Source organism: Patella vulgata, chromosome 8, assembly GCF_932274485.2.
Source record: "Patella vulgata chromosome 8, xgPatVulg1.2, whole genome shotgun sequence".
Classification (NCBI taxonomy): Eukaryota; Metazoa; Mollusca; class Gastropoda; family Patellidae; genus Patella; species Patella vulgata.
In genome coordinates this window covers 16,870,795-16,889,386 of record NC_065886.2, presented here as the reverse complement: position 1 = coordinate 16,889,386, position 18,592 = coordinate 16,870,795, and the positions used below count along the sequence as shown (strand labels likewise).

At 40.0% G+C, this 18,592-nt stretch overlaps 1 long non-coding RNA gene across 1 annotated transcript; it reads left to right on the top strand.

Moving 5' to 3' along the window:
* Window positions 1–12,362: 12,362 nt before the first annotated feature.
* LOC130014091 (uncharacterized) lies at window positions 12,363–17,571 on the top strand. The gene is made up of 4 exons (XR_008789064.1): window positions 12,363–12,576; window positions 15,080–15,238; window positions 16,589–16,756; window positions 17,201–17,571. It is a non-coding gene; the product is annotated as an uncharacterized LOC130014091 (long non-coding RNA).
* Window positions 17,572–18,592: the final 1,021 nt, after the last annotated feature.

Here is an 18,592-nt window from a genome sequence, read left to right as displayed (position 1 = left end):
GGCGTCCTGTATCTAGGTCATGTATCGGATACCGGTACGCTCTATATAGACATAGACTATAATAAAAATGGCCGACGAGAATTGAATGTTTTGATAGTTGAATTTCATTAGGACCTAATGTGGCTTTGAACACACGGCATGCAAGCATGCCTGCCTTATTTGACATTATATTATTTCAGATTATACTGCCACCATGGGCCGTAGGCGTTATATAGCGATTAGCGACGATTCCCGAATGATCGAGATTTACGGTCGGCATTTCTTTTATCAGGCTACCGCTTCAAAATGTACACAAGTGAATGACGAGTTTTATGTAGGCTAATCTTATAAATAAACTTGCTATTTCTATCAATGATTCAGGTACCTATAATAACAGACCATCACGTGTAGGCTACACGGTAAAAGTAAAAGTAAATTTGCTGGAAATTTGGTTATCCTTGTAAGACTTGATGTGTTGTGTAGGCTGCACGGTGCCGGTACATATTTAAAATATTTCATTCAATACCCGGTACGGTATTTTAAAAGACCAAAGCCACCAATAATACTCAATAGGCAATACATGTAGTTTTACATCTGACTGTCATAAAATTTTGTAAATGTATATGATAGCCTAATATTGCTGTGATATTTAAGCAAAACTTTATTAATATAACCAAATAATAAACTGGATCTTAGTAAAGCATCTAAAGAATGGGCTAATGTAAAGCAAATTAAGATTTGGCAAATAAAAATTCCATTTGGCCATAAAATATATAAACAATTTTGCATGTGAAAGTGATAGCTATAAATTGCTATATCCTATGTTTACAACATTATGCTGCTGACATTTTATTGTTGTTGAAATGAGTTAGTGCATATTGCTTTAAGCGCTGGACGTAGTAGCCGAATGATTCTGCCGAATGAATCCGCGCTTAATGATTCGCGAATCAAACATGTTTGATATATTCGCCCGAATTATACTTAATCACCAATCATATTGAGAAGTCACGTGATTGTTTGAAGACATGGTCGCTGCCATGTTTAATCATGCGATGTCAAAGGTGATGCAATCGACTAGTGAATCAGGTGGGAGTATGCCCACTTATTTGGCCGAATGATTCGGCTAGTGTATCCACGACAGACCTTGTGATTTCATGTGCACACATTAAGCACAAGACCATTCAACCCCCACATTGAAAAAATGAAATGAAATGGGGTTTAACGTCCTACTGTTCTTCTCCTATGCTGGGCTAATGAAGACGGGCATACGCCATACAGTGTGCTATGAGGGAAATTTTGCCCGGGCAGCGGCACTATCGCCTACTCTTATATTGAATTCCAACTGCCAAGGGATCTTTTACGTGCATTCTAATGTATACACGGGACCTCGGTTTTTCGTCTCATCCGAAGGACTAGACAGCTGTCCTTGTCAGGCCCTCCGTCTTGCATCACTGGCAAGGGGAAACCACGCCGGAAAATCTCAATGAACTTTCTCGGCCAATGCAGGGATCGAACACCCGACCTCCAGGCTAGCGAGCCAGCGTCTTACCCACTCAGCCACGTGACCCCCTCCCACATTGAAAAGAAAAGACATAAGCAAAGAACTAAATGTTAGCCCAGAAGTTACCCAGTTTGTGTTGAGTGGACATTAAACCCCATTTTTCTCACTATCTCATATACAAACACAAAATGTGCAGTGTGCTGTGGGAAATTTTACCTTGACAGCTGCCATATGACCTACTCTTATATCAAATTAAAACTGCCATGGATTCTTTTACATGCTGGTTTTGATTCCGCAGTTGTACGTGACAAGGAATAGGGTCACCTGTCCAACCTCGTGGGTTTTCTCCGGGTCCTATGGTTTCCTCCCACTGCTAAAGACCCCTACACGCAAGCGAATTATTGAAATAAAATTATACCATATGGAAGGCCCCAAATGACCTAGTTTTTGTCGAGTGGACATTAAACCCCATTTCTCTCTCTCGGTCAAACAATTTGGGAGAATGCATACACAGCGGTGCTATATGAACAGTATGAACAACTAGATGCTGTTTCTTGCCAGGACCCTTGTCCGACACCACTGTCAATGGTAAATTATTCCGGAAATCCTGAGTAATTTTGTTGACATGCCGGGATCCAACCTGGGATAATTGAAGCATTTATTCTTAACAAAAAAGAATTACTCATGCTCTTATTATCAAAAAACGTTCGAAAAAGACACCCATTACATATGCCATACAGTGTGCAATGAGGCACTAAGGCCTTACATGTATCTTATTTCAAAATCCACCTGTCCAACTTTTACATACACGCCAATGTGCATGTGTGATGTCGTTTTTTTTTTGTTGTGCCATCCGCACGACTATACAACTGTTTCCCCCTGGTCCCTATGGTTTTCTCCCACTACAAAAGACCCCTACAGCCAAATATACTATTCAAAAAAAGTAGGGGATATTTGATTTTGGGGGCATAATACTAAAATATGCAAATGACTACGAAAAAAGTCACTATAGAACCTAACAGAAAAAACATTTCCAGTTACATGTGACGCCCAAACGCACCAATAGCTACCGCATGGAATGCAGGTGATGCTTGGGATCATCATGGGGGTCCAACCCAAGATTTGCACGACTCTGACTTTGAATGTTACAGTCATTGTGGCATTGAATTCCAGGGTGGAAACATCAGTTTAATTGTTTTAGTGACCAGAAAACAAATTTTGATATGCGTCGGCTTACCCAAAATGAAAGGTTACGTGCCCTTGGCATGCTACAGATCGGCACAACACAGGCGGTTGTGGCGCGGACGATGAATGTTTCTCAGTCTGTCATAAGCAGGCTATGGTCCAGATACCGTGATAAACAATCTGTACAGGACAGACCACGCTCAGGTCGACCAAGGGCGACAACTCAAGCCCAGGATCGATTTATCCGTACCTTGACCTTGAGAAATCGTGTCATCACAGCAAATCAGATAAGCGCTCGTCTTCAAACAGACACTGGTGTGAGAGTGAGTGGCCAGACGATTCGGAATCGACTGCATAGGGGTCACCTTCGCGCCCGACGTCCTCGCGTGATCCCTTGTTTGAGAGATCATCACATTCAGGCATGACGTCGTTGGTGTAGGGATCGTCAACACTGGGATAATCGACGCTGGAGCAATGTGATGTTTTCAGATGAGTCAAGGTTCACTGTTGATTTTTTGGACAGACGTAGGAGGGTGTGGCGTCGTCGAAACGAGCGCTTCCAAGACGTTAACGTCATCAGACATGATCGATTTGGGGGTGGTTCTGTTATGGTGTGGGGAGGCATCACTGTTGCTGGAAGAACGGCTTTACATGTTGTTGCAGGGCGTGTTACAGGCCAGTACTACCGGGACAACATCTTGGCAGTCCATGTTGTGCCGTTCGCACGACGTCATGGCCGCCGTTTCATCTTCCAGGATGACAACGCAAGATGTCACAGGGCCAGGATCGTTACAGGTTACCTCCAACAACAGAACATCACCACATTACCTTGGCCAGCACTGAGTCCCGACCTCTCCCCCATCGAGCATGTCTGGGACATGCTTGGACAGAGGTTACGTCGACGTCAACAACGTCCTGCCAATGTCCAAGAACTTGCTGCTGCGTTGCAACAGGAATGGGACAATCTGGACCAAAATGACCTTAGACGTCTCATTAGGAGTATGCCACGTCGGATCAATGCTTGTTTGGCAAACAGAGGAGGATTTACCCGTTACTGACTTGGTTGTGATGCTGTGGTAACTTTGCTGTTTGACCCCGGGTATCATTTTACCCTTATAATGGTCAGTCTGTGCCTTACTTAGTCTAACGATCATTTGGAATAAATCGATGAATGTGAACTTCATTTCATTTTGTCATTTGTTTCTTCGTCAGTTTCATTAGGTGACTTTAATAACACTTAAAAATCAAATATCCCCTACTTTTTTTGAATAGTATATAATTGAAAAAAAATGTGTTAGTCCTGCTATGGCGTAGTTTGTGTAGAGTGGACATTAAACTTCATTTCTCTCTCTCTTCTTGCCAGGCCCTATGTCCTGCACCACTGGAAAGGGGGAACCAAGGCGTAAAATCTAGAAGAGCTTTCCTGGGCAATGACAGGATCGAACACGGGACGACTCGGATAGTGTGCCAACGTCTCACTCACTGAGGGGAGGTGGATGACCGAATGGGTAGCACGTGCTCGCTGTATTATAAAGTCTGTCATTGAGTCAACTGGCGTGGTTTCGATTCCCCGGTTGTACGTGACAAGGAGTAGGGTCGCCTGTCCAACCCTGTGGGTTTTCTCCGGGTCCTCCGGTTTCCTCCCACTGCTAAAGACCCCTAAGCGGAAGCCAATTATTGAAATAAAATTGAACCATATGTTAGTATGAAATGACCTAGTTTGTGTCGAGTGGACATTAAACCCCATTTCTCTCTCTCTCACTGAGGCACAGTGTCTCCCAATATCAAGCAAGAATTTTCTTTGATCTGACAAGCTGGATTATATTCAATATACATGTAAGAACCAGAATTGTTTTAATTTGAGACAATTTTTTTAGATGTCGTTTAAAATTATATTACATTCATTAAAGTGAAAAGAAATTGTACGACATGTACTTGTAAAGTAGTTTGATATATACAGCTTCAAAACAAATTTGGTTTTGTAAAATAAAAAGTTACTGTAGGCCCTATTGAAATTTTCTCTTTCAGTATTTGACCAAATTTGTTATTGATGCCGACAAAATTTGGTTTTGATACCATAAATTAATCTTCCAATACACCTATGTATACTTTTGATAATACCGGGGGTGGGTTTTGGATGGTGAATGGTTATCGTAAGGTCTGTTATTGAGTCAACTGGCATGGTTTTGATTCCCCTGTTACGTGACTAGGAGTAGTCGCCTGTCCAACCTTGTGGGTTTTCTCCGGGTCCTCCGGTTTCCTCCCACTGCTAAAGACCCCTACGTGCATGCGCAAATTATTGAAATAAAATTGAACCATATGTTAGTATCAAAAAGACATTAAGTAGGTCTGTAGTCTATATTAAATTTGCGAGAATCTGTCATTTAATGGGGGATCACGGTGGCTTAGTGGGTAAGGCGCTGGCTCGCTAGCCTGGAGGTCGGGTGTTCGATCCCTGCATTGGCCGAGAAAGTTCATCCCGATTTTCCGGCGTGGTTCCCCCTTGTCAGGGATGCAGGACGGAGGGCCTGACAAGGACAGCTGTCTAGTCATTCGGATGAGACGAAAAACCGAGGTCCCGTGTACACATTGGCGTGCACGTAAAAGATCCCTTGACAGTTGGAATTCGATATAAGAGTAGGCCGTAGTGCTGCTGTCCGGGCAAAATTTCCCTCATAGCACACTGTATGGCGTATGCCCGTCTTCATTAGCCCAGTTCGGAGCAAAACAGTAGGACGTTAAACCCCATTTCATTTCATTTCATTTCTGTCATTTAAAAAAAAAAGAGTCCTAGGCCTACGTAGGCCCTGAAATGAAATGAAATGGGGTTTAACGTCCTACTGTTCTGCTCCTGGTTTTGATTCCCCAGTTACGTGACTAGGAGTAGTCGCCTGTCCAACCTTGACGGTTTTCTCCGGGTCCTCCGGTTTCCTCCCACTGCTAAAGACCTCTACGTTCATGCGCAAATTATTGAAATAAAATTGAACCATAGTCTCAAAAAGACATTAAGTAGGTCTGTAGTCTATTTTGAAATTGCAAGAATCTGTCCTTTAAAAAAAAAAGGGTCCTAGGCCTACGTAGGCCCTGAAATGAAATGAAATGGGGTTTAACGTCCTACTGTTCTGGTTTTGATTCCCCAGTTACGTGACTAGGAGTAGTCGCCTGTCCAACCTTGACGGTTTTCTCCGGGTCCTCCGGTTTCCTCCCACTGCTAAAGACCCCTACGTGCATGCGCAAATTTTGAAATAAAATTGAACCATATGTTAGTCTCAAAAAGACATTAAGTAGGTCTATAATCTATATTGAAATTGCGAGAATCTGTCATTTAAAAAAAAAACAGTCCTAGGCCTACGTAGGCCCTGAAATGAAATGAAATGGGGTTTAACGTCCTACTGTTCTGCTCCTAACCTGGGCTAATGAAGACGGGCATACACCATACAGTGTGCTATGAGGGAAATTTTGCCCGGGCAGCGGCGCTACGGCGCTACGGCCTACTCTTATATCGAATTCCAACTGTCAAAGGATCTTTTATGTGCACGCCAATGTGTACACGGGACCTCGGTTTCTTGTCCCACCCGAACAACTAGACAGCAGTCAGGCCTTCCATCCTGAATAACTGACCAGGGGAAACCACGCCGGAAAATCTGAATGAACTTTCTCTGCCAATGCAGGGATCGAAAACCCGACCTCCAGGCTAGCGAGCCAGCATCTTACCCACTTAGCCACGTGATCCCCGCGTAGGCCCTACACCTATCATATTTTCAATGACATCGAAATTTCAGAAACTATAATTCATGAAAAGTTAAAATATTGAACAACAATGTTTTGATACAATAACTTCAACTTCAACTTCAACTTTTTATTTGCATATTACGTCCATTAAGAACATATTTGCTTTGGAAATGTTTTGATACAATAATTAACATTTGCTTTGGAAGAAATGTAAAAAGATTACAAAAAATGTTGACATTTAGACATTGCTAAAATTTGCTTATTATTATTATTTCTGTTTATTAATATTATACTATTATTATTATTATTACAGCATATTTATAGTGCTCAGGGGAACTTACAGAGTGACAATACAAAAAAAAACCAATGTTAACAGTTGTATTATAAGTTCCATGGTAATAATATACTAAAATACAACAGGGTCAGATAGAATCCTGTTTAAATTAAATATGTGTTTTTAAGTTGTTTTTTTAAATAAATATATAGAGATGTAGGCCTACAACATCTTAAACTAAATTTTTAATTGTAGGTCTAGTTGTAATTAAATTAGCCTATTAGTATTATCAAAATGGCGATCAAGTACCGGTATTTAAAAATATTGTTGACCTATTTATTTTTGTGGGTGTGTGGGTGTTACTGTGACCCAGATGTGAGATAATTAATACATCACAAGTCTCAAGCGAAATAGGCCTATAGCCCAGTTCATGAAAGTTGTTAAGATATTGGAAAACAATGTTTTGATACATAATTCCACATTTTTTTAGGAAATAGATTTATAACCAAACACAAACAAAAGAATTTCTGTTAATGTTAATGATACCGGTAGTAAAAAATGATTTTTAACTTTCAAATTTTTTTTTACTCGTATTTTCTAAAGATCGCTAGGATTGGTCAATAATGACGTAAGTGAAATTTAATCCAATCGTAGCCTTCGTCTCATGTTATGGGCGCCATTTTTCTTTTCGCTAACTTGATTGATACTATTTAAAACAATTTAAGGTAAGTTATTAGGGGGGTTGGGATGGCCTAGTGGTCTAGAGTTTCACGCTTCGACCTCTAGTTGGCCGGTCACCTCTGGCTTGCGGCTGTGGTTTCGATCCCAGGTGTGAGCGTATGTGGCTTGGAGATAGGGGCGCCTTCTCAACCTCGTGGGTTTACTCCGGGTACTCCGGTTTCCTCCCACAGCAAAGACCCCTGCGCGTGCGCTAAGATCATTAAAATGAACTTGTCTGCGATATCACCTTCGGTGGAAGCGGACGTTAAACGCTAAGAACAACAAGTTATTATAATATTTCTCAAAGTTTTAATTGTTGTAAAGACCAGGTTTTTGTTATAGCTAGCCAATTTAATGATTAGTTACGATTTATCACTAACAACATATGGATGGGAAGTTTGGCCTCAAGGTCAAAATCAAGGTCACGGCAATATTTACACCTAAAGGCCAATCCACTGATCAACACCAAATGGTATTTTATAGAAAATGGTGGCTTCGCGCAAAAATTAAAGTATACGAAAATTATATTAATTTTTATGAACTGCAGTGTTAGGCAGCTGGTGCAGTGTGTCGGTTTCCGTCTAAGTGTCTTGTTATTCGAGTCGGTTTCCGTCTTAGTGTCTTGTTATTCAAGTCTAATTAGTAAACAAAGCAAATGGCATCAAACGGATGAAGTTCTCTCTCGTTAGAAATTAAAAGGTCGGTAAAATAAAAAGTTATTTATCGATTCGGCTGAAATTTGGTGTGTGGTCATTGCTAGCCCCCCTTAACACCCTCTGAAAATTTCAAGTGCCTACGACCACGGGAACTGGTAGAGGTACGAAAGTGCAATAGCGCCCCAGTTGACATGTATTTTGATATTTGTGGACTACATAACTAGACTTTTTGTGTGGACGAGTTAACTGGCATTCATTTTGAATGATTACAGTTGTTTTCGGTAAATTTAAACTGTGGTACACTATATTGGTACTTGAAAAAAGGTGAATTTATTTCGTCTTTATTTTTTTTTTCAGAGGTTGTAAATTAATAATCCACCAGTGCGGTATGTGAAAGATGTGTCTAGACAAGATGGTAAATTGAAGTAAACTTATTCTGTCACCCTACATGTCTGTTATTCCATACATGGGCCGATGATCTGAAATCCGTTAGTTCAATGGTTCTTGAGGTTGAAAGTCAGATATAGAGATTACCCCTCAGTACTGCTGTCCAATAATCATACGTTCCCTACCTATTTCCCTGTAGTTTAAAGGCAGCTAATGGCCCGTAAATTTAAATCTTTCAACCTTTTATTCCGATGGTCCCAATATTGAATAATTTCTCAAAGTATCATAAAATCTGTCATTGAGTCGACTGGCGTGGTTTCGAATCCCCGGTTGTACGTGGCAAGGAGAAGGGTCGCCTGTCCAACCTCGTGGGTTTTCTGCAGGTCCTCCGGTTTCCTCCCACTGCTAAAGACCCCTTCGCGCAAGTGAATTATGTAAATATTTAAAAATTAAACCATATGTTAGTCCCGAAATGACCTAGTTTGTGTCGAGTGGACGTTAAACCCCATTTCTCTCTCTCTCCCTTGTTGCTGGAAAATAAAACATGACACATTCCTAACTCAACATTAACTTCTTAGGGCAAGTAGTTCAATGATTTCACTTGCCTGAAAATGAAACTGATTGCCCAAATGTACAAATTGCCTCAATTTTGCTTTGTGGGATAATTAAGTCATATAGGTGGAATTGTTTATGTAGTCTGATAAAAAAATCTCCAGTTAACTTTTAATGTCGCTCCCCAGTCCTTTTTATGTGGACGTATATTGTCGTCGCCCCTGTCCGTCCGTCCGTCCGTCCACAATTGCTTGTGAACACTTTACAGGTCACAATTCTTATCCAATTTCAACGAAACTTGAAATATAGGTTTATCTCCCCAAGATCTCGGTTCCTTTCGATATTAAAATTAGCATGTATCAGACCGTAACTTCGTAGATTATGGCCCATGATTGTACGTAAAATCGCGTTTTTAGGTCACAATTTTTATCCGATGTGGTTTAAACTTTAAATGTATGTTTATAACCCACAGATCTCGGTTCCTTTCGATATTCGCGCATATCGGACCATAACTTCCTGAATTATGGTCCCTGATTGTACGAAAAATCACGTGTTTAGCTTGTGGACCCCATAGAGGACACAATTTTTATCAGATTTAAAAAAAATGTGTGAATATATCACCGTTACACCCTAAGGATGGTTGAGTTCGAATTTTGTAAAAATCGGACTGAAACTGACGGACAAAATGGCCGCCCCTCGTTCGCAAATACATGTAATGTCAAAATATTGCGAATCAGGGTTGTGGACTGGAGGTCACAATTTTCATCTGATTTTGATAAAATTTGAAATGCATGTTTATAACCCACAGATCTCAGTTCCTTTCGATATTCGCGCATATCAAACCATAACTTCCTGAATTATGGCCGAAAAATCACGTTTATAGCTTGTGGTCCCCCTAGAGGTCACAATTATTATCCGATTTAAAAAAACGTTTGAATATATCACCGTTATACTGTAAGGATGGTTGAGTTTGAATTTCGTAAAAATCTAACCAAAACTGACAGACAAAATGGCCACGCCTCATTGTCAAATGGCGTAAAAATATGGTATATTAATGTTGTGGACCCTGTAGAGACTTGAAATGCATATTTACAACGCAAAGATCTTTCGATATTCGTGCATATTGGATCATAACTTCCTGAATTATGGCCCTTGATTATATGAAAAGTCGCGTTTTTAGGATGTGATCCCTCAAGATGTCACAATTTTTATCCGATTTAAAAAAACGTTTGAATATATCACTGTTACACCCTTATGATGGTTGAGTACGAAGTTTCGTACAAATTGGACCAAAACTGCCGGACAAAATGGCTGCTCCTCGTACGCAAATATTGTAAATATATGGTATATCAAGGTTTTGGACACTCTGGAGAGAGGACACAAATTTGATCAGATTTTGATGAAACTTGAAATACATGTTTATAACCCAAAGATCTTGGTTCCTTTCAATATTCATGCATATCGGATCGTAACTTCCTGAATTATGGCCCTTGATTGTACGAAAAATCACTTTTTTTGAGCTTGTTCTCTGTCCATCTCTTGCAAAATGTGGGCAAATCATGCATGGCAACCGCTTGTTAACAAATGTATGGGGATAGTTCATAAATTGCTGCAATTAAATTGTATCTTTTTCTCAAGGTCATGTTACAGAAAACTAAACTCAAACTTTTCAAAGTCATTTTTTGGACATTTGACCTTGACTTACGACCTTGACCCCGTAACCATTTTCGAAGGCTATCACCTTGGCTTGAATCATGGGCGTTTACCTTGGTCCTGTCGCACACTGCTCGGTCAGAAAACGGTCAAACGCAGAGGGGCCCGTGCCCGAAAGGAAGTCAATGGGCGTGGTCAATGTGAAAGTTCGTGGTGACCTCCACTAGTCACCTTTAACCATCCGTGACCTCGACTTCGACCTTGAGTCCGAACTTCCCATCCATCTCGGGCCCTTTGCGTTTATGCGTGCTGTGACCTTATTTCTTACTGTATTATCAAGGTCAAGCATTAACTTTGATAATACAGTTAGAAATAGGGTCACGGCAAGCATAAACGAAAAGGGCCCGAGATGAATAGGAAGTTTGGACTCAAGGTCAAAGTCAAGGTCACGGATGGTTAAAGGTGACTAGTGGAGGTCACCACGACCTTACACATTGACCACGCCCATTGACTTCTTTCGGACACGGGCCCTTTGCGTTTGACCCTTTTCTGACCGAACAGTGTGCGACAGGACCAAAGTAAACGTCGATGGTTCAAGCCAAGGTGATAGCCTTCGAAAATGGTTACGAGGTCAAGGTCGTAAGTCAAGGTCAAATGTCCCAAAACTGACTTTGAAAAGTCCGAGTTTAGTTTTCTGTAAGATGACCTTGACCTACGACTTTGACCCAATTATCTTTTCTGGAGGACGTCGTCTCTGCTTTCACCTCGAACATTAACTTTGATAATACAGTTAGAAATAAGGCCACGGCAAGTATAAACGCAAAGGGCCCGAGATGGATGGGACGTTTGGACTCAAGGTCAGAGTCAAGGTTACGGATGGTTAACGGTGACTAGTGGAGGTCACTACGACCTTTCACATTGACCACGCCCATTGACTTCCTTTCGGACACGGACCCTCTGCGTTTGACCGTTTTCTGACCGAGCAGTGTGCGATAGGACCAAGGTAAACGTTCATGATTCAAGCCAATGTGATAGCCTTTGAAAATGGTTACGGGGTCAAGGTCGTAAGTCAAGGTCAAATGTCCCAAAAATGACTTTGAAAAGTTTGAGTTTAGTTTTCTGTAACATGACCTTTACCTACGACTTTAACCCAATTATCTTTTCTGAAGGACGTCATCTCTGCTTTCACCTCGAACATTAACTTTGATAATACAGTAAGAAATAAGGCCACGGCAAGCATAAACGCAAAGGCCCCGATATGGATGGGAAGTTTGGCCTCAAGGTCAAAATCAAGGTCACGGCAATATTTACACCTAAAGGCCAATCCACTGATCAACACCAAATGGTATTTTATAGAAAATGGTGGCTTCGCGCAAAGTATACGAAAATTATATTAATTTTTATGAACTGCAGTGTTAGGCAGCTGGTGCAGTGTGTCGGTTTCCGTCTAAGTGTCTTGTTATTCGAGTCGGTTTCCGTCTTAGTGTCTTGTTATTCAAGTCTAATTAGTAAACAAAGCAAATGGCATCAAACGGATGAAGTTCTCTCTCGTTAGAAATTAAAAGGTCGGTAAAATAAAAAGTTATTTATCGATTCGGCTGAAATTTGGTGTGTGGTCATTGCTAGCCCCCCTTAACACCCTCTGAAAATTTCAAGTGCCTACGACCACGGGAACTGGTAGAGGTACGAAAGTGCAATAGCGCCCCAGTGGACATGTATTTTGATATTTGTGGACTACATAACTAGACTTTTTGTGTGGACGAGTTAACTGGCATTCATTTTGAATGATTACAGTTGTTTTCGGTAAATTTAAACTGTGGTACACTATATTGGTACTTGAAAAAAGGTGAATTTATTTCGTCTTTATTTTTTTTTTCAGAGGTTGTAAATTAATAATCCACCAGTGCGGTATGTGAAAAATGTGTCTAGACAAGATGGTAAATTGAAGTAAACTTATTCTGTCACCCTACATGTCTGTTATTCCATACATGGGCCGATGATCTGAAATCCGTTAGTTCAATGGTTCTTGAGGTTGAAAGTCAGATATAGAGATTACCCCTCAGTACTGCTGTCCAATAATCATACGTTCCCTACCTATTTCCCTGTAGTTTAAAGGCAGCTAATGGCCCGTAAATTTAAATCTTTCAACCTTTTATTCCGATGGTCCCAATATTGAATAATTTCTCAAAGTATCATAAAATCTGTCATTGAGTCGACTGGCGTGGTTTCGAATCCCCGGTTGTACGTGGCAAGGAGTAGGGTCGCCTGTCCAACCTCGTGGGTTTTCTGCAGGTCCTCCGGTTTCCTCCCACTGCTAAAGACCCCTTCGCGCAAGTGAATTATGTAAATATTTAAAAATTAAACCATATGTTAGTCCCGAAATGACCTAGTTTGTGTCGAGTGGACGTTAAACCCCATTTCTCTCTCTCTCCCTTGTTGCTGGAAAATAAAACATGACACATTCCTAACTCAACATTAACTTCTTAGGGCAAGTAGTTCAATGATTTCACTTGCCTGAAAATGAAACTGATTGCCCAAATGTACAAATTGCCTCAATTTTGCTTTGTGGGATAATTAAGTCATATAGGTGGAATTGTTTATGTAGTCTGATAAAAAAATCTCCAGTTAACTTTTAATGTCGCTTCCCAGTCCTTTTTATGTGGACGTATATTGTCGTCGCCCCTGTCCGTCCGTCCATCCGTCCACAATTGCTTGTGAACACTTTACAGGTCACAATTCTTATCCAATTTCAACGAAACTTGAAATATAGGTTTATCTCCCCAAGATCTCGGTTCCTTTCGATATTAAAATTAGCATGTATCAGACCGTAACTTCGTGGATTATGGCCCATGATTGTACGTAAAATCGCGTTTTTAGGTCACAATTTTTATCCGATGTGGTTTAAACTTTAAATGTATGTTTATAACCCACAGATCTCGGTTCCTTTCGATATTCGCGCATATCGGACCATAACTTCCTGAATTATGGTCCCTGATTGTACGAAAAATCACGTGTTTAGCTTGTGGACCCCATAGAGGACACAATTTTTATCAGATTTAAAAAAAATGTGTGAATATATCACCGTTACACCCTAAGGATGGTTGAGTTCGAATTTTGTAAAAATCGGACTGAAACTGACGGACAAAATGGCCGCCCCTCGTTCGCAAATACATGTAATGTCAAAATATTGCGAATCAGGGTTGTGGACTGGAGGTCACAATTTTCATCTGATTTTGATAAAATTTGAAATGCATGTTTATAACCCACAGATCTCAGTTCCTTTCGATATTCGCGCATATCAAACCATAACTTCCTGAATTATGGCCGAAAAATCACGTTTATAGCTTGTGGTCCCCCTAGAGGTCACAATTATTATCCGATTTAAAAAAACGTTTGAATATATCACCGTTATACTGTAAGGATGGTTGAGTTTGAATTTCGTAAAAATCTAACCAAAACTGACAGACAAAATGGCCACGCCTCATTGTCAAATGGCGTAAAAATATGGTATATTAATGTTGTGGACCCTGTAGAGACTTGAAATGCATATTTACAACGCAAAGATCTTTCGATATTCGTGCATATTGGATCATAACTTCCTGAATTATGGCCCTTGATTATATGAAAAGTCGCGTTTTTAGGATGTGATCCCTCAAGATGTCACAATTTTTATCCGATTTAAAAAAACGTTTGAATATATCACTGTTACACCCTTATGATGGTTGAGTACGAAGTTTCGTACAAATTGGACCAAAACTGCCGGACAAAATGGCTGCTCCTCGTACGCAAATATTGTAAATATATGGTATATCAAGGTTTTGGACACTCTGGAGAGAGGACACAAATTTGATCAGATTTTGATGAAACTTGAAATACATGTTTATAACCCAAAGATCTTGGTTCCTTTCAATATTCATGCATATCGGATCGTAACTTCCTGAATTATGGCCCTTGATTGTACGAAAAATCACTTTTTTTGAGCTTGTTCTCTGTCCATCTCTTGCAAAATGTGGGCAAATCATGCATGGCAACCGCTTGTTAAAAAATGTATGGGGATTGTTCATAAATTGCTGCAATTAAATTGTATCTTTTTCTCACTATACATGTAACTCATACCCTCGTATGTAGAACGGAGGGGCTGACAAGGAAAGCTGTCTAGTCGCTCGGATGGGACGAAAAACCGAGGTCCAGTGTAAACATTGGCGTGCACGTAAAAGATCCCTTGGCAGTTGGAATTCGATATAAGAGTAGGCCGTAGTGCCGCTGTCCGGGCAAAATTTCCCTCATAGCACACTGTATGGCGTATGCCCGCCTTCATTAGCCCAGGTTAGGAGCAGAACAGTAGGACGTTAACCTCCATTTCATTTCATTTCATTTCATACCCTCATCTTTGAGAAGAATCATCCCATCTGATCTAAAAAGATAATTTTATGTTTTCAGATGGTGAGCTTGTGACCCGGATGGATGAATGATGGAAAGACAAATAATAAGTGCTGTATACAGTATTTGGTATAAATCAGTCATTGAAAGTCATTACAGCTGAAGATTTTAATGACGCTTTGTACCGGTACTAACAATGTTGATTACAGTCAATGGAAGGTAATCCTTTGTATGCATTTACATTTCAATACAGTCATATATTTCCGTCATCCACTCCTGTGGTCTGTCATCCATATTTGTCTTAGCACAATACAGGCCTTAGTCTTAGTTAATCCCCTTTCCTTCATGGATTATAGCACCTGATTGTATTGAAAAAATCACATTTTGAGCTTGTGAAACCTCCAGGAATCACAGTTTTTATCTGATTTTAAAAAAAAAAGGTTCAACTTTATCACCGTTACATCTTAATAATAGTTGAGCTCAAATTCCTTGAAAATCAGACTGAAATTGCCCAACAAAATAGCCAAGGTTTTGGACCCATCTAGAGGTCGCAATTTTGAACTTGAAATGTATTTATATAACCCAAAGATCCCAGATCCTTTCAATATTCGCGCATATTGGGTCGTAACTCCCTGGATCTCATTTCCTTTCAATATTCATGCATATCAGACCATAACTTATAGATTATGGCCCCTGATCGTATGAAAAATTGCATTTTTAGCTTGTGGACCCTTTTGAGTGACAATTTTTATGATAAAACTTGAAATGTATGTTTATATCCCAAAGATCTCAGTTCATTAGAATATTCAGGCATATCGGACCAAAACTTATGGATTATGGCGACTGATTGTACAAATCACATTATAGAGATCACAATTGTTATCCAATTTTGATGAAACTTAAATCGCTTTTTGGGCTTGTTCTCTGTCCACCTCTTACAAAATGTGGGTGTATCTTGCATGGCATCTGCTTGTTTTCACTGTGTCTCTTAGTGTTTCCATGGGAATCTGGAGGGTTGGATGGCCATGGATTATGGCGACTGATTGTACAAATCACATTATAGAGATCACAATTGTTATCCAATTTTGATGAAACTTAAATCGCTTTTTGGGCTTGTTCTCTGTCCACCTCTTACAAAATGTGGGTGTATCTTGCATGGCATCTGCTTGTTTTCACTGTGTCTCTTAGTGTTTCCATGGGAATCTGGGGGGTTGGATGGCAGACTGGTTAGCTCATGTCTGTCATTGAGTTAACTGGCATGGTTTCGATTCCTCAGTTGTATGTGATGAGGAGTAGGGTCAACTGTCCAATCTCATGGGTTTTCTCCAGTTTCGAATTATTGAAATAAAATGGAACCATATATTAGTCCCGAAATGACCTAGTTTATATCGAGTGGACGTTAAACCTCATTTCTCTCTCTCTCCGCAGGAATTTAGTATTTTCTAGTAAGATTGGGTGTCTCTACTTTCCATATCCAAACTTACCATATTTTATTCGAAATAATCTCCCTATAATTACTTTTTTCGGAATGCATCTTTAACTGAACATTTTTTTTTGTTTTAATTTCAGGTTAATCAAACCTATGAATGTGGTCGAATAAGGTGTGGAGTTGATTAATAGCAACATTGAATGTGGGTTGAATATGGTGTGTTAAAGATGCAAGAAAACACACGAAATGTGTAAACTGTAATGGATTATAGCCTGGCGCTATCCAAATTACAAAACACCTGCCCTTGAGTCTATGAATATTTATTTTTTATGGCACCCACATATTCATGTCACTGCCTCTGTCCGTCCAGATGTACCTCCGGTGAAATTTGTTTGTGGTCACAATTATCCGATTTTAATGAAATTTAAATGTATTTATATTCAAATCATCTGGGATCGGATTCATTTTGAACTCTAACCTCATGGATTATGGCCCCTTATATTGTGGAAAAATTGGGTTTTTAGCATGTGGGCCCATCCAGAGGATTTTGGCATAGAATATTACACCTGATTGTACGATCCATTGTTTTTAACTTCTGGATCTCTAGAATTCTCAGTTTTATATGCCAACATTTCCCATGCCCGAATTAACCCCTCTTTGCTGAAGATTTGGCTTTCGAGTTCAGAGTTATGCCCCATAGCCAAAAACTTTGAATTTGATAGGAGTTACAGTTTTTAACCGATCCTTTTCAGATTTGGTGTGAAGCATTGGATTCATGAGATCACAAACCCCAACGATATGCAGCGATTCGAAGATAACCTTTTCAAAAAAGCTTGTGAATGTGATGAGGCTACAATGTTTTAATTTGCCGTGTAGCATTGGGACCATGAGAGGACAAATCCAATAAATTTCAGCAATCCACACTTAACCCACTTTTTTGGAAATCATGTGAACGTGATAAGGCTAGAATTTTTTTAACAGATTTTTTTCTAATTCTATATGAAACATTGGGACAATGGGTGATTAGCCTTATTTATATTCCTTATTCTCTTTTGCAATATGTGGGTGTATCTTAGATGGCAACCACTTGTTAATTGTATCAATTGTGTTGTAATATTTTGAAAACAATAATTAATAATAAATATCAAAGTGGTGTTTTGTTTCATATTTGCGGTTTTTCAGCACAACTAGGATTATTCAGTGTGCTATGAGGGAAATTTAGCCCAGATGTGGCTTTTCTGAATTGTCCTCTTTTAATTACACAGGTTTCTTCTTTTTACATGGACGACAATTTCTACATGGAACTTTGGCTTTTCAGCCCCATCACTATCACAACCAAACACCATCCTTTGCCAGGCCCTAGATCTACTGATCAGGCGAACGGTGCAGAAAATCCTGGGAGGGTGGAGTAACTTTCATGACTGACACTGGGATCAAATACAGTCCCCCCCCCCCCACCTGGTTTGTGAGCTAGGCCTCACACTGTTGAAGTCTGCAACCTTACTGTGTAGAAGTGATAATAACAACCAATAAGCACTGGGTTAAAGTGAGAAAAACACCCGATAAGCACTGGGTTGAAGTGAGAAAAACACCCGATAAGCACCGGTTTGAAGTGAGAAAAACACTCCATAAGCACTGGGTTGAAGTGAGAAAAACACCTGATAAGCACTGGGTTGAAGTGAGAAAAACACCCGATAAGCACCGGTTTGAAGTGAGAAAAACACTCCATAAGCCCTGGGTTGAAGTGAGAAAAACACCTGATAACCACTGGGTTGAAGTGAGAAAAGCACCGGTTTGAAGTGAGCAAAACACTCGATAAGCACTTGAGTTGAAGTGAATAAAACACTCAATAAGCGCTGGATTGAAGTGAGCAATACACTCGATAAGCACTGAGTTGAAGTGAGAAAAACACCAGATAAGCACTGAGTTGAAGTGAGAATAACACCCGATAAGCACTTGGTTGAAGTGAACACTTCGTTGAAGCCTAATTTGCATATTTGGCATGGCTTCTTCCTCACTTCAACATCATTTCTGCCTTCTTTATTTCATTGAAAATTTGAAGTGTTGTTACGGAAGTGTGGTAGAAATGAACACTTCAGATATCAAATTTTTCACTTCGAGCACGTCTCGGTTTAGTGTCACCT